Genomic DNA, 16,000 nt, shown 5'->3' on the forward strand with positions numbered 1-16,000 from the left:
ATATATATATATATATATATATATACACACACACACACACATATATAAAAAGTGGCTGAAGTAGCTAAATGCACCATTTGCTTAACAGATTACAGTAGGAGACCAGAAGGCTGATTCATGACAATGCAGTGCACTTTAAAAATAGCCCCAGACACCAGTATTGACACTGCTGAAGTGCAGCTCAGTGACTGCACTGTACAAACAGAAGCTGGCCTGTGTGGAGCAGTTTGAAGCTTTGGAGCTGTAGCTCTGAAGTGATGTGTTAGTGCTGACAAGTTGACAGGAAGTGGTGATTCAGCTCCTTGGAGGGAAGCTGCAGTCACTGGCCCCTTTTGCTTTAACAAAAGAAAAATACTAATATTTCTCTTTTTATGTAAACCTGTCCCTGACACTTGCATCAAAATCAACTTCATATACTCTGTATTTTCCCCCTGACTTTTTGCAGCCCATGCAATAATTTTAAATGCTTATTTCTTCTCCATGTGCCCAAGGGCCACACATGTCTATGGAGGTTCTATGTCACCTTCTTGAACCATGCAGAGTCAGTAAGAGACACTGATTCTCCCACATCCATATGCTGTTTGTATTCAGAAGTATTCTGGAAGAAGATGACTGTAGGTGAACTATGGAAAATCTGCTCTAGAGTTTTGTTAAGACAGAAATGATATGTAGTACCTGTGTTGTGGCTTGCTGTTACCCAACAGCCCAGCACAGGCTGGTCTTCGTTGTAATAAAAATGAGGTCACCAGGCTGTCCAAAGCAGCCTGGAAAATTTGTCAGGAGGAATCCTATGGCTAACAGCTGAGTGACAGCTGGCCATGAGCAAAGTGAAAGCTTCCACCAAGGTTGTTGTGGTTGTGGGAAGAAATAGCATCAAGCCAACTGTACAAATTATGATACTTTGGTGTTTTTTTTTTTTTTTACAGGACCTAGGAGCTGCCTTTAAAGATCATGAACATGTTTAGTAATTCATCTGAGAGGAAATGCTCAGTATCAGTGCATATAGAAAATGTACTAAAAACATTCCTTTAAAGAGATTATTACATTGTTATTATTTCACTTAGGTTGCTAATACTAGAGATAGTCTGAAAATGCTTCAAATGAGGAAATAAGTGCAGTATTTTCTCCTGCACCATTACCTGCTCTGTTTTTCCCTCCTCTGTGACCTTGGTGCAATCTGTTAAACACTACAAGTACTTAATGTGATAACTCCACGATTTGTAATAGGGACAATGTTTGGAATACAAGGAGCAAGTGGCAGGATGGCACTTCACTTTGATGGCACTTCACCGGTATCTCGCCGCATATGCTGATCTCTGCAGTGTTTACCACCAGTGTGCTCAGTGAAACACCAAGTCATCATTTGTGCTTGGATTATAGCAAAGCTTAAAGCTATTTGCCTATTACTTACAGAAGGCAGAAAAGAAACACCTCAAGGTATGCTCAAAACAGAACTTCACGGCCAACTCTGCCTGGAGCTACTTTTGTCAGAGCAGCTGGAATTGTTTTAATTATAGTTCTTATAATCATCATTGTAATTGACTACTGTCTCTTCTGCAGAGAAGAAAAACATGATGGGCATTCAAATATCTAAAATAAAAAGCCCAGAAAAACTATCATTATTCATGGACTGCAACTGAGTTTGCACCTTCTGCTACTTCTGATAACAGCTGTTGGAAGACACCATGAAAGCACTGTTTTACAACCCTTCTTACTTTGTTATTTGCACTATGTTCAGCTGTTGGAAGACACCATGAAAGCACTGTTTTACAACCCTTCTTTGTTACTTGCACTATGTTTTAACCCTGTGGTTTATGGTCAGTGAAACAAAGAGCTGCAAACCAAGCTATTCAAGGGGTGAAGACTTGGTGCAATTACTCAATACATGGCAAACATTAATGACACAGCAGCTATTTAGTTTTGCTGAGTTAGGTGAGTGATCTTACATGTAAAATTCTAACTTTCCACTTTCTAAGAAATTATGATCATCAGGACTGTAAAATAAAGGAGAAAGCCTTAGATACACCTGCACAAAGTGTTTTTATGACACTGACTGGAACTTAAGGGAAGTTGAACTGCTTCGTTCCTTTAACAATTTTCATATTCTTGTTATTATGACTCTACTACTATGAAGCTGCTATGAAACAAGATCAAGCAGAAGACAGAGTACGACTTGGCATGTGAGAATGCTGCAGGTTTGCCAAATGAAATCTAAAACAGGATTTATTTTAAAAGAAATGAAAACCTACTTTCACTGGCAGTGAAAGTTATGACTACAAAGAATACGATGGAGTCTATCTGAAGGTAACTGTTATTAGATAGGCAAGTAACAGCAGTAAGTTCCACTTAACAATCTTTCCAAATGCAAAATCAACTTGCAGAATCAAGTTTCAGAATAGTTTTTAATATATGAAAAGATGTACACTATTTTTCCTTTACTTATTACATTCAGACCAGTGAAGTTTTATTACTATTTTAGTGAACTACCTTTTTTGATGAATTTATCCTTTTTACTATTGAATTCTGTAATACTTCAAAAAATAGGAGCACAAATTCTTTTGGTTTATGTTATTTAAAACAATGAGTTCTTGATCTAACAATGCTAATTCATTGTTCTTGTAGGACCACTAAAATTGCTGTACTTGAGGAAAAGATATGCGTATTTACGTCTCTGGCTTCCTTACATTCATTGTATGCTCTGGAAGGTCCAGAGGTTGCCTTTTGAAGTAAGGTAAGGCTAATTAAATCCTTGGGGATTTATTTTGAGAGAGGCTACCTAAACATAGAAATCTGAAAAAGTAGAATAATTTTTAATTGAAAATTTTTCCAGCATTGTCAACTCCAAGAGATCATTCATAAGTACATACACCAGAAAATGAATTGTCAGCTTTTAAATTATTATAAAACTAAAGGAAAGCAAATCTGGTGTTTGCTTGCCTTTTAATGTTTAACTTTACAGGGTATATTTGCTTTTAGCTTTGATAAAGATCTGTAAAGCTAGAAGTTATTTTAAAATAAATGCTAATTCACTTCCTATTAATAGGATCCCCAAATCCTATCCCATAATGCTGTGATGAGGGAAAAAGTTACATTGTACTTCAGGGTGAATTTCAGTAACTGCTGCATTACTGTACCATTCACTACACATTGACATGCACAACATGTGACACTTAAATTTGAAAGCAGGGGCCTTGTCCACATGGTCTTACTTATGCAGATCTGACAAGCAGATGAAAAAGGAGTTAAAACCTGCTTATGTAGCAGTGGGTTTAGATGAGCCAATGAGATCCCTCTTTGTAACCTGAAGTACAAAAAGAAAAAAAAAAAAAAAGAGGAAGTATGAGCCTAACCACAGCCCACAGCTTGGTCTTTATTTTAGCCTGTTACCGTCATCTTAAGTACAGCACAGTTTGCACAGAGACTGAAAACTAAAGTCAGCTGATAATGAGTTCCACTTTGGAATGAGCCCTGAATTTTAGGTATGATAGGGGGAAAAGTTTCTTGCGTCGCAGTACAGCAGAGAGAATGGTATGCAGGTAATGACCTGGGAAACAGAAGCAGCCCGAGGTCCGTGTGTGAGCTGGGCCCTGCTGCTGCCTGCAGCCGCCCAGCCTGCCCCTGCCGCCCTGCGCAGCCATCGCGGGGCCAGGGCTGCGCTGCTCGGCCGGGCCTTTCCGGGGCCGCCTTCTCCAGCGCTTGTTCAAACCAAGAGCTCAGTGAAGAAAACGTCACAGGATGTCAAAAACAACACAGGATGTCTGATCTGTACAGTCACAACTCCTGAACAGGTCTTTTAGAAATGCACATATTTCTACATCACTGAATTGCTATGTAAAATATGAAAACAATCTATATAATGCCATAGCTCCATATTAGCAACGGAACCTAAAAATTACTCCTGGCAAATATTAGAAAATAAAACAATTGGAATTATTAATATTTTTCCCCCGTAAGTAATTTGAAATCTTGCTGCTTTTCTTATTTTATCCTGTTATTCCCAGTGTTGAATCAGAGCAGGAGAGACAAGAAGAGTCCTGCTACAGGGAGGTGGGGGAAAGTCCAAGCTGACAGGTGGAAAAAAGTACTGTCTGCATGAAGACTGGAGTAACATGGCCTGTTCTGAGTATCACTTAACTGCATTGCAAGTACAGGACCAGAATTAGAATAACTGCAAACTGAAACCTGAATAGTGGTGGAAACAGTCATCTCTACAGAATTCTGGTAACACAAGCTGTGTGATCGATGGGGTCTCTCTTCTGAGTGTCTTGTTCACACGCACTTGTCCTGGCAAGGAGCCCTAGGTCCTGGATATCAGGAAGCAGTTCACAGTTTTTCCTTTCTGTGGCTTCTTTGGGGTTACAGCCCCAGGACTGACTTAAGGTCAGTCACTAATGCAGATTTATGGTGGCTGTCACAACAATAGTAATTTTGGTATCTTTTAAAGGCAGAGTTTGCAGTTAAAGTAAATTCCAGTTGATAAAACTTTAGATAATATCAGATTTTATGCAGTTTAATCATAGTGAGATGATTGTAGGCCACAAGCTAAGGCAATCACAGACTTTCTCAAACAAGTATGCTCAGCATGTTATATTTGTCAAGACACTAAACATTCCAAGATCATCAAATCCTTTTCTCCCACAGAGCTCTTCCTTATAAAAGTAAGAGGTAATGCCAGTAGAATCTTTGTCAGGTAGGCAAAAGCTAATAAGGGATGTAGCTAATTTCTGACTTTCTCCTTATCCCTTATGAGAGCTCTAAAAAGCTCTCTTAAGCTACTTTTGCTTTGTTGTGTTTTTATGCTTTAAATGCATAATGCTAAATACACTATTTTGTCTCTGCTCTTCCTCTGCATTTGTAAAACGGACATTGGTCCACTATTCCCTGGTTATAGTGGCAGAGAACCTCAGAGAGCAGCAGCGACCAACCTGCTCACCCACAGTGAGTAACCACAGGCTAAAAATGACTGAGAACTACATGCTATGTAGAAAAGACACACAGAAACCAATTGTCCTTGTGGTGGTCCTTCTCCCTTCAGTGGATTATGATGGTTTATTTGTATATTCTCCACTGTAAATGGAGAGGATGTCTTCTGATGGTTTACACAGAGGATTTCAGAGTAGTGACAGTTGTTGGTGGTCTCATTTCTCATTTCAGAGAATATAGACAGAAACACCTTGGAGTGTATCTTCAAGGTTGCCTTCTGTGGTGGTGCATCCTTCCCCACTCCCTGGGCTGCACTATCATCTCAGAAACACCCATTAAGCTTCGTCCTTGATGAACAGCACCTGGACTAAGCTCCTCTTGAACTTGTCAGAAACTCTGTCAGGTCCTGTTTTTCAAAAAATAGCCTTGGAAAATTAGTGCTCAAGCCTGCATAGCAACCTTGAGTAGAACAACATTTTTATTATCAAACTTTCGAAGAAAGTCACTGACCCTAATTGTGGCCAGGATGGAAAATTACTATGACTAAAGCCAACTCTTCTGCAACCCTATAAACAGTTGTCCTAAGTGAGACCCTTTGAGCTGTCCTGGACCAGAGCAGGACACGCTTGGAGCAGGTGAACTCTCATGTTGGCTCTACTTGGGGTACCTCTGCCAAACACTGCCAGTGTACCAGTGGACCAGTCATTTGTGACACTTTCATGACAGATGTTCTACAGTCCTGCAGAGCTTTTCAACACTTTCCAGGAAGGTCTCTCAGGCAATGTGGTTCTGCCCACATGTAAAGATAGGTTGGGATATTTTACAGATGTGGGTTGAAATCAGTGATTGGGCCTAAATAGAGATTACACAGCAGTTTAATAGGGCAGCAGATAAATTATTTTCCACAGGAGCTGACATCTACCAGCAGTAACTGCAATCGTGATTAGTTTTCCAAACTTTAAATTTTTTCAGGAGAAAGTATGCTTTTACATGTATTTTTACCTTTTAGTGTTCCTACTCAGAAGTAAAGCTGGCATCAAGTATCATGAATATTTTCTCTCAGTGCCTTCCACTCAAAAGGCAATAGGTTTAGGTGATACATTCTGTTTTCTGTATTTGCAAGCACAGTGAGTGGTCAGGTCTCTGACAGTGAAACACTGTGCTTTTCAGTGCATTTTTCATTGATAACAAAAATCCTGAAAATCGAGTTATGCCCTTGCTTATGTCTGCTCAGCCTGGCTGCCTAGACCTAGAGCCCAGGACCATACTGACTTCATGGAATTTGCAGTGATGTAACAGTTTGAAATTCAGCTTGAGAAAAAAATGAAATACATTCTCCACTGAGTAAAGAGAAGTTGGACTTCCAACTTCTCTTTATTACTTCTCTTTATTATTGCTTTCCAAAACAGATTCCCTTGCAGTTAGATGTTTCCAACAAAACTGGTTAGCACATTGCTGGAAAAAGATTTTGTGATCATGTTTTTTTTGTATTGTTCTGTTTTGTCAGTGTGGTTCAGAACACAAAGGCTATTGTTTAAAAAACCATGAATGTTAATTTGCATTCCATTGCTGGGTTGTTACACAGAGTGTGGAAAGAAAAAACAAGCTCTGATTAAAAAAAAAAAAAAGGACATTGTTTCCCTTTCTTCTTCCTTGTGACTGGTTCTCCTTTATTTTAATGTTTCTAGCCCAGACAATGCTCTGAGAGACACTGACTGTCTTCTAGTACTTGGAGGCAAATATAAGTATATCCACAACTGTGTCTATAGAATACAATATTTCAGCTGGGAAGGGCCCACAACAACCATCTAGTCCAGCTGCATACAGATCACCAAGTAGAGCTATACAAATTAAAAAATTAATTCTGTAATGATATTTGTGAGCAGTGACATTTGCAATACACTTGCTGTTATATTAGAAGGTAATTGCAATCTGAAAATTCATATCTGTACTATTTCAGAAGACTCTGAGTGTAGTTTCACAAGTGGCAGAGACCCCACTTAGACCACACTGCCACATCTACCACTGTCTATTGATTTTCAGCCCTGAGCCACACGTTCCAGCCAACTCCACAGCACCAGTTCTGGTGTTGACACTGCAGTGTGGGAAAATAACCTTACCAAGAGGATTGGTTTCCTCCTGAGCTGCTCTGACTCCACATGCAGCCTTACAAGCACTAAGCTGGAATGAGGAGGGTGGGAGGAACAGGACACAAGGAAGAGGAATGAGTAGAACTGTCAGGACCCTGATGACTCTAATAACCCTTTACTGGCCTCCCCCACAGCCCTACCCATGGGCCCAAAGTCTCTGTTTACATTCAATATCTATGTGTACCACAGCCATACCTGTGCCTGTATCTGTGCCTGTTGATCTGGGCATTGTGACTGTTCTGGCCTCAGACCTATGGACTGACTTCCCAGCCTCACCTTGGCTCTCTCCTCTCACTGTTGTCCTGACTGGAGATCACAAGGCTGGACCACTCCTGGCTTGACCTCAGCTCTGCTCTGGCATCACAGACCTGCCTGTCAGTCACAGGGTTGTGTCTGACCCTCACTTGCAGACTGACTTCTCAGCCTGACCTTGGACCTGCCTCATGGTCATGAACTTGCTTGATGACCTGTTTTGACCCTGGCTCCCACCCCTAGCTCCCACCCCTCCCTTACTTCAGGACAGGAGGAGGGTATCTGGTGAGCCAGCTGCTCTGCTTGCTGCCTCTATCTCCCTGTCCCCAGGCAGCAGCCAGCCTTGAGAAGGACCAGGCATTGGGAGCAGTGAGGTCTCTGCCTGGCTCCTACCAGTTTAAACAAATTAGAAGGCTGTGTTAAGAGGTGGCAGGCACAGAAGGTGGTGCCAGCTCTTCCAGGAGCTGCTTCCCAAAAGAGGCAGGCACACCCCCTTCCCCAGGCACAGGTATTTGTTCCTACCCCTTTTCCCTGGGCCAGCACAAGTGTTTGCACAGCAAGGCAGTGAACCAGGACAAACAAAAGGGATGCAGTTGGTTCTTGAAGGAATGGATTTAACCCTTTACCTGGATCAAGAACAAACACCTTATGTTGAGAAGAGTGACACGGATTCAGCCTCAAGTGTTTGTGGAAACCTGAAAGATCACCAAGATTAGAGATTTTGCTGTGATTCCACCAGGTCTGGGATCCCAGGAATTTGTGTGACTGGCCTAGGCTGAAGTGAGCAATTGTGTATTTTCCTTTCTGTCACTACCCAAACTAACTCAGGTGTTAAGGTGCTGCCGCAATTACATCCTGCAACTGACAATGTAGATGGATCTGTGGTTGTTTAGACCTTTCTTATATAAGTAAACAAAGCAACAAAAATATTAATCTAGATCCAGGGGTCCTGGGCTCAGGGTTTACTTTCAGTTCATATTGAACAAGGAGAGGGTCAGAAATGTTCTGTGCCTGACTCTGGCTGTTCAGTTGTGTGAGCTTGAGCCCCTTTAGTCCTGATTGGCTTTTTGGGCTCTTCTACTGCTCAGCATTTTGACTGTTCTTTCCAAATGTCAACTTCTGTCAGAATCAGCATGGAAGTAATGTCATGACTGGTATATCTGAACCAGCAGTGTTTGGAAGATGTTAATTTATGGAATCCTCAAGGCACTAAGTGAAATCTCCTGGATAAAGCTCCCCCCATTGACCATACTGCTGGCAGGGAAGCTTGTGGTTAGCTGGAAATGGAGACTAAGCTGTTGCTGCAGTTGATTTGCTTATATCTGTAGTGTTCAGCTCCTATGTTACACTAATTTAATTTTTATGAAATGAGAAAGACTGATAAAGCCAGAACTGCCCAGCAAATAAAAGGCATATTCAGCATAAGCAGGTAAGAAACCTTTAAGAGGATTAATGAAAAGAGAAAATGGTAATCACCAATAATTTCTTCAGTATGTTGTAGAGGAAAATACCTTTCATTAATTACTAGTTACTCCCTGTTGGATATTCATAAGAGAACATTTTCTTTCTTCTGCTATTAACAATGACAAGTCTGTTAAGGATTTAATTAAAATAATTTTTTGGGGAGTAACAAGACATTTGCATAAAGATTGTGATATTCTAGAAACTGATGTTGTTTAAAAATGTATCAAATATAATGAAAATTAGGAATCATTGAAAAGGCAGTCTAAAAGTAGTAAACCAAGCAGGCACATGAAACAAACTACCAGTGTCAAATAAGTAGCAAATGATGAATGGTACAAAGGGTGGAAAAGAGGCAAAGGATGATTTTTGTCTGAAATAGAGTCTCTGATGCTTGGCAAAGATGCAACTTTGTTGTAGCTCTCATTGTGAGATACATTAAATTAGACTAAGATTAACGAGTGACAGATTAAGTGTTTTCCAGGACATTCAATAAGGAGAGGAAGCCAAAACAGCTCTTAAAGGTTTGGTTGTTATTGTTTGGTTTTTTTCTTCCCAAGAGCTGAAATTATTGGAGGAACCTGGACTGGTACTTGGAGAGATATTTTATTATTTTAACTGTTTTGTCCTCCTTTCTATATCCAGCATGATATTTTAAAGAAAGTGGATACAGTCATGCTGTCCTCTTCTTTGAAGTCATAATGTGATGTGAATAACACAGATGACTGCTTCAGGCTCATGACCATTATTTAAAATATTCTTCTACTTTTAGATATGTATCTGAGTAAACCAATATAACCAGTAAGAAATTCTTGGTGTTTATGAATGATCTTGCAATGGTCCAGTGAGAGTTTCAAAGTAAAGGAGCAAGTGAAAGAAATTTACCTGCTGCATGTCCACAGCAACACTACTTCCTTGCTGGTGAGCACTTCCTCAGAGCAACTACATCATGGTTTGGGGAGTGCTTTATAATATTTGTATCTGACATCCCACTTGGATTAATCTGTCAACAGTTCTTGGTTGGGATAACCCCCTTGTGCACGTGGTGCTGGGTTCTATTCCTGAGTGAATCACTTAACCTCTCTGTCTTTTTCTCTTTCCATCCATAAAATTAGCATAATAATGCTAATTCATCACAAGCTATAGTTAGGCTCAATTAATGTTTGTAATGATCTCTGAGATTGTTGGATAAAACATGCTGTAAAAGTGTATTATTATTGTTAATAGAGCCTTTTGTACTTCAGTACTCTAACAAAGCACTACCATTGCTCACCAGCTCCTAAAATTTCATTGAAACTCTGAAGGACTTAATGGGATACAGCTTTCTGTTAGTGTGTCCATTTATCTTCCTGACTTATTCAAACCATCAGAACAGTGTCAGTTCTGCAAATGGAAGAGCTGTGGAATTTGTGTACAGAGAAATTATGTAATTTATTTTGTAAGTGATCTAGGACTGAAAGCTTTTTAAACAGGCCCTCATTTACACTGACCTCAGTTCTGGCTGAACTAGTTCAGACTGCAGAGAGCTATGATTTGTAGAACAACTTTTTTTAAAATGAGGGACCTGTCTGGTCAGGACAATAAATAGTCATAGCTGTGGAAATGATGGCAGTGGAAGAGAGTGGGAGTAGACAAATCTCACTCTGATGTTGGAGGAAATGATCTGGGGTTCATTTTTAATGCTTTTGGGTCTTGGTTACACATACCAGGTTAAAAGTTGGAAGACAAACACTTAGAACTCCCCTCCCATTTGTCAGGAGCAGAGGAAGAAATGAAGGAACAAGCTTCACAACTGAACTAATTGGGAGAAATGGTTTGAGATTTGCTGGCCTCAAAGAGCAGCCCACATTTAGCAGCATTTTGGACAGCTAAGCTTGAGCATGTGAGCCTGAAATGGATTTGTTGGTTGAATTGGTTCTACATTTGTAATATTATTTGGAGCTGTGAGGCAGTCATCTCTACCCATGGGTTTTAAGCAGTCAGATTGCTCTGTCCTGTTATGTGACATTTTATCAAATGTGGGACTTCAAGTATTTTCTCTTCTGCTGACATACGTCAGCTTCCTACCCCTGCTTGTTCCAGTACCTGCATTATTCACAAGTGATTTCTTACTATTTTTGATAATGAGAAATGTGTGTTATTCTCATCTTGTTTGGTCTTGAAAATAGGTGGACGGTCCCTACTAAAGCTTTATGGAAAAAGTAAAACAATAATTGAGGTCATATTCACAGACTGGTTCTTCTGAAAGTCTTATGTTCCAGAAATATCTTTAATCATGTGTTTTTAACAGAAAGTTTTTGATGATTTGAAAATGTAAAATGGCTGAATAGATTTTATGTTGGCTACTTTGAGAAACCTCCTTTTTTTCCAACCTATTTTTTATTGCCATTCTTGTCTACTGTATAGTATTACCAAGGATGACTCAGATAAAATGACTGTAATCTCTCTGCAGGATTTTATGTGACTCAGTGAAGCCTCTTTCCATATCAAATCTCTGAGTCTGTTACTCTCTAAAAGAAAAGTTTGCTCCTTGAAACTGGAACAAATATGTGATGTGAACATGGATGAGCTGATCAACACAAACAAGTTTTGACAAGTGCTGTTTTGTACAGAGAAAAATAAAAGTGGTAAGGACTTAGTAAGTTTGATAAAAATACAATACCTGCATGCACTAATCATGTGAATTAATCAGGACTGATAAGAGACAGAAATTTGAAAGTGTCTGGCAGCAGTTTAGAAAGCAAGTAGGGCCTTAGATGGAGAGACCACGCTCATCAGTCATTAAAGCACTATTCAGAGAAAAACCAAGACAAAGCCACTTGTTATTGCTAATTACTTTGAGTGTTACATTATACAGAAATACAATCTATAAAGGTGAGTGCAAATATCTGTAAAGGTATCATTTTCTTGAGATTCCATGGATGGTTCTACAGTGTTTTAAGACATTCTCTTTGCCATTTGTTTACAGCAAATTTCAGGTGTTCTATCCCTAAAAAATTTATGTTTTATAGAGTACTAGACTGTAAGTGGCTCTTAGAAGCATTTCACAAAAAACTATCCAGTATCTCAGTGTATCTTAATACATGACTTGTTTGGGAGCCTTCAGTGTAGGAAAGCCTTTGCTTTTTCCTAATGCATATTCATAACACATTGATACAATGGAGTATCTGAATACATTTCATAATATTCAGATACTTGCTATTTTTCTAGATTCTCAGTACTTGCATTTTATAAAAGGAATTGCCTTTAAATGCTGCTCTTTTAAATCAGCTGGAAAAGTCCCCATCTAATAGGAACAGCAAGAGTCCAAACTTGCATCTTAGATCATTTAGATATTATTTTTGATGGCCTGTTCATATGAGTGTGACAATTAAAAATGAAGTTGTGTAAATCATTCATAGGAATAACAAAAAACAACTGTTTTCTGTCCCAGCAAATAATGGAAGACTTCGTAGCCATGCAGAGACATAGAAGGAATTGTGGGAAAGTCTGGGAAAACTGTCAGCACTCAACTGAGTCTGTATCCTTGGGGCAATTTAAGCTAGATGTGTACACAAAAGGAAGTCCAGGCCATGTTGGCCGGATCAGGCATAAATGTGCTTTACTTTGGCTCTGGCAAGGCAAACTCTGGAGGTTTTACCATCAGTCCTTTTTTTTCCCCCCCCTGCCTTGTTTTCTACATCCCAACAACAACTAGTGCAGGTTGCAGTACTGAAGAAGGCAGCTTCTTCATGGAGGATGTAGCAGTAGGAGTTTGGATGGAAGGCATTTGAGCAGCAGGTTAATTACTAGACCCAGTGTCTGGGTATATGGATACTTTCCTGAGTGTGTTAGGTCAGAGAATTTTAGTTCATGGCAAAGGGTGTGGTTTTTGTTTTCCAAAATAACTCTGAATTTCAAACTGAGTGTTCATCAATAATGTGTTTTATGCAATGGCACTAGTGGAATGAAGAGACAAACATAATTAATGCAGCTAAATTCAGAGGCTGAAGGAATCGTTCCAAGAGCAGGTTTGCTGATAGGCTGTAGCCAGTTCTGGAATGCTCTTTTAGAAACACCCACCCTGGATTCCCAGCTGTGCTTCATGTCCCCTTGTCATTGCTTTGCAGGGATGATATGACCAAACAGTTGACTACAGTTTCTTGAGGGTTGGAGCTCTGTCCCTTGATTACTTTGTTACTCCTATGAATGATTTACACAACTTCACTTCTGTCCTTTGATTGCTGTATGCTGCTCGTTTATTTGACAAACAATTTTAAAAACAAAAGAAACAAAACTAAGTACTAAGGTGGGACTGAATCCAAGTGTGTGTATGTTTGTTCATTCACTTATTAAACATGTTCACTGCTATTAAGTGAACATAATAAAAAGTCCCACACTCCAGCTATATAGAAAACATGCAGCATGTCTTTTATATAGCTGGAGGCACAGTTTAGTCCCTTGGTCCAGCTTGGGCCACTGTCAAACAAAGACAGAAGTGAGCTGATCCATATCAAATTAAAAGTGTTTGTTACTTTTTTCTCAAAATTCTCCAGTCTTCCTCCAGATATTTACTACTACAAGGTTAGTGCTTGGCAGAGTTCCCAGACTATCAGGCTGCCCTTAGAATTTCCTTCTTAGGAAGACAAGGTGTGGCAATACTTTGAGACAAAAATCAGAACAGTTTTAGGGACTTCAAGTGAGTCTTTTTTTCCACACTCTACCTCCTTTTGCCAAATGATCAATGTGGAGGACTAAGGCATTTCCTCTAAAAAGCCATATACCATGAGGAGGATGCTCAATATAAAGTAATGTTGGAATTCTTCATTCCTCACCAGTTTTGATAAGCTATAGTATGTGAGGAGAGATAAGATGTTACTGTGCTGGAGTGGTGATAAATAAAGGAAGAGGAAGCATGTTTACAAGTAGGATGCTTGAAAGTGGGAAAGGCTGCAACACAAATAGCCTGTGAGATCCAGTGTGGATACTTGAAATAGGCTCACTTTAAGCTGATTGAATCCAGAACCAACACAAGCTTATAGCATGGACAGAGTAGCCCTGACCCTGCAGACACAGGCAATTTTGAAGTACGGAATCAAGTGAGACAGTGCCTTGGGACTATAACAGTTTTGGCACAGACTTAAATCCAAGTTGGTGACTGAGAAGTAACGTACAGTATTAATAGATGTAAACCTTGAAAAAATGGACTTAATTTGTGCAACATACAAGTGCAATTTAAAAAATTTATTTATTTACTATGGCATGTATTGAGCAATTGTAGAAGGACTTGTAGAGTCCTTTTAGAGAATTGTAGAGACTGATTTCTGAGCTGAAATGATGTTGAATCTGAAGCAAAATCATTGCAAATCTAAGCCTGCAAAACTATTACTAAGCACTGAAAATGGCCCATTAAAGCAAGAGATACGCATTAAGATTTGGACAAGCTCACTTCCCTGTTCACTGTGAGATGTTTATTCCTCTGCTGTGTTTACTTCCAGCAGGTTTTAATGTTTCTAAAATCACACAACCCAAATCACCTTGTTGTGTCTGTCCCAGAGCACTGCTCATCTGGGTGAATGAGAATGCTGACTTCAAGAATGCAGGAACAGATATATTTATTATGAGACTCCACTGAAATCAGTCTTTTGCTGGAAATAATTGTCTTTAAATAAAACTACCACTTGCTTCTGAAATAATAATAATATACTTTAACAAAGTGCTCCATATAGCCCAAGTCTTCTGTTCTTGAAATCTATGGGAATTTTGCCATGGTTTTAAACTAACATGACAATATACATTTGACTAAGAGATGAACATAAAAAACCCTCAAAATTAATCCATATTTAACATTCCTAAATTTGATATTTGGTGGCATCTATATAATCAGACAGCTCAAAATCTGAAAACCTCAAAACAAACAAAAAATCTAAATAAAGGCTTGCTAAAATCCAAACTTATTTTGTAATCATGCATTGGAATAGCAGTTGTTTTTGCTGGTCTGATCTGCCTTTCTGTTGGCTGGATTCCCTTTCTGTGACAGATGTGCTATTTATGGAAGGGGATTCTGAATATTTTAAAGCACTGACTGTTAGGAACATCTCATTCCCAGCCTTTAAAATGAAAGAGAGCAAAATGCCAAATGATTTCCCAAAGAAAAACCTCCAAATTAAACAGATACCTATTTAATCATTAAAAAAATAATAAAACGGCGGAAAAAAGCAAAATAAGATTGTCTATTTTTTGAAAAGAAGTGAATGCATATGTACAGCAGCCTAGTTTTTGCTGTGCAACATTTTCTGATTTAGACAATACTTGGTATTAGTCTTCCCTTTTAAAAAGAAGTTCTTTTATTGAAAAAAAAATCATCATGTACACAGGTTTCTAGGGAAAAAATATGTATTTGAAAATTTGGCTGCTTTCTTCCTCAGCCGTACTGGCAGGTCAAATTAAAGCTAGCGCTTCTCTGGACAAATCTGACCTCACAAGGAGCTGTTTATTTCTGCAATTGGTCAGAAGCCATCTAGATTTACTTATACATATGGTAAACAATGGCTACCTAAAGAAATCTTTCAGTGGAATATTTTTAGAGCTAACACAATAATCTTCACAGTTCTGTTCTTGTGCTGGATATCATCTTGTGGTATTTGCAGGTAGAGAGATAAAGAGCTGAGAGAAGTCACCGACATAGTGGGGGGGATTTTGCTCTCTAGACAGGTATATCTTATGGTTTGTTTTACCTCACCTGATGGTTTAGCCTTCTGGGAAGGTAACTCAGGTTACAGTAAACTGCAGCATGGTTCCCTCATTCTCCTGGAGACAGAGTGATAATGAAAATAGCACCAGTTTTGCTTATTGGGCATTTAAAAAAAAAATCAGATTGGCAGTTTTTGATGCTTTTCTCTTTGCATATTTTTCATTATACATGCAAAATATTTTGCTGTATTTTTAAGTTTTCCAGATGATAACCCTTTTTTGACATTTACAAAAATCTAATTCCCACAATTACTCTTGCAGTCTCTGCAGAGGGTGATACCAATTTAATGTATGCGACTGAACAACATACATGCTATTAATCTCAGAGGGTAATAGAAATACATTAAGTGAGTGATGTGAAATTTTTAATTATCATCATTATTATTATTATCTTTGCAGCTATGGTTTTATATTTCAATTTTTTTTCTTCAAGACGACAGCACTTTAGTATCTGCATTGACCTCCATGATGTCAGAATGTCA

The 16,000-nt window shown here is 39.0% G+C and overlaps 1 long non-coding RNA gene across 1 annotated transcript; it reads left to right on the forward strand.

The window, feature by feature from the left end:
- The first annotated feature begins 933 nt into the window (after window positions 1-933).
- On the forward strand, window positions 934-6,477 carry LOC134423658 (uncharacterized). Its single transcript, XR_010029167.1, has 3 exons — window positions 934-2,304; window positions 2,623-2,731; window positions 4,002-6,477. It is a non-coding gene; the product is annotated as an uncharacterized LOC134423658 (long non-coding RNA).
- The last annotated feature ends 9,523 nt before the right edge of the window (window positions 6,478-16,000 follow it).

The sequence above is a fragment of the Melospiza melodia genome, chromosome 12, assembly GCF_035770615.1.
Source record: "Melospiza melodia melodia isolate bMelMel2 chromosome 12, bMelMel2.pri, whole genome shotgun sequence".
Classification (NCBI taxonomy): domain Eukaryota; kingdom Metazoa; phylum Chordata; class Aves; order Passeriformes; family Passerellidae; genus Melospiza; species Melospiza melodia.